A 1,415-nucleotide genomic window follows, 5' to 3' on the forward strand; every position below is an offset into this window, starting at 1 on the left:
ACTTGTCTCTGCCACCAGGGATCATCCATAATAACTATTAACCTCGGCGGCTCTCGGAGACCGGCCGACTCGCGGCTCGCCATCGCCGAGAGAGTCTGAAACTGAAGAAAAAGACAGAGGACACCTTTCCCCTCCCTCCCTTACCTCCCTTCCCTAACCCACCACCCCCTACCCCCCCACTTCCGGCCGCATCAGTAAAGAGTCCACCTCACCAGACCAAACGCATCTCGGAAGAGTTGTAAAAAGAAAAAAAGAAGCCTTAAGACAGTGATGTTTGTCGATCCACACACACAGACATCCCCCTTCTCCTGCTTTCTCTTTCTTCCATTTCTTCCCACATGTACATAAGAGTAACAGAACACACACTCGTCGACACAAACACGACTTCCTTGCGGGATGTAATGACTCGAGCGAAGACGGACGGACGGACGGCTGGACAAACGCTGGCTGGATTGTAATTCTTTTTAATGTGGTGTTTTTCTTTGTGAGCGGCAGGATTTCTGAGCTGTGGCGTTTCTCTAGGTTGCCCATTAAAGTATGACAAAGTTTGGGGTGTGGGTGGAGGGGTGGTGAGGGGTGGGGGGCTTTGGTGATATTATATTTAAATGAATGATCTATTCTGTTGTACAGACTAAATAATGTTCCGTATGTACAAAAAGTGTAGTTGTGACATTATGTTTTAGAGTTGTTGCCATATTTTTTTCTGGGTTTGTATTCCTGTGCAGACGCGGTCACACCAGCGGTTCAAACGGACGATTTTTAAGGTCAAAGCAAATGACGTGATCAGAAATGTGTGCAGATTTAGGTGTAGTGACAAGCTTGTTGAGCATGCAACATCTTCTGTTGGAGGCTTAAAAGTTACAAAATAGGCGGCATGACACTGAAACAAACTGATATTTTGTTTTTTTTGCAATACATGATGCAAATTTTCACCACATGACTTGATAAACTACTTGGAAATAATAAATCATTGTAGAGCGACTGGGGTGATGGATGCTGCATTGAAAAGAAATCCATTTTAAAATGTTTTTTTTAAATAAAGCAGCTGCACGATGCTGGAACTGTTGCAATCATTTGTTTTTATGTGATAAATAATATGAAAAAAAGACAGGAATTTCACCAGGAATAAAACACCATTTGGAATAAATTCATTCCTCTAGAACAACCGGAGGGATTTTGTTGGGTAGAGCATCCGAATCTGACATAGAAAAATAGAAAAAAGCTTGAAAAAGCCATTTGTGGCCTTTCTCATGTGATGTGACACTAACAAAGGCATCCGAAATAGATGTTTGCTGTAGAATCACTTTCAGATCTGGCTTAGTGTTTGTCAAACAGAGCTTTGTGGTGCAGATTTAAAGGGTGACTCATGTAGTTTGGAAAAAATGGCAAAACGCTGCCAACAACATAATCCTTTA

This window comes from Stegastes partitus, unplaced genomic scaffold, assembly GCF_000690725.1.
Source record: "Stegastes partitus isolate 25-593 unplaced genomic scaffold, Stegastes_partitus-1.0.2 Scaffold388, whole genome shotgun sequence".
In the NCBI taxonomy this organism is placed as follows: domain Eukaryota; kingdom Metazoa; phylum Chordata; class Actinopteri; family Pomacentridae; genus Stegastes; species Stegastes partitus.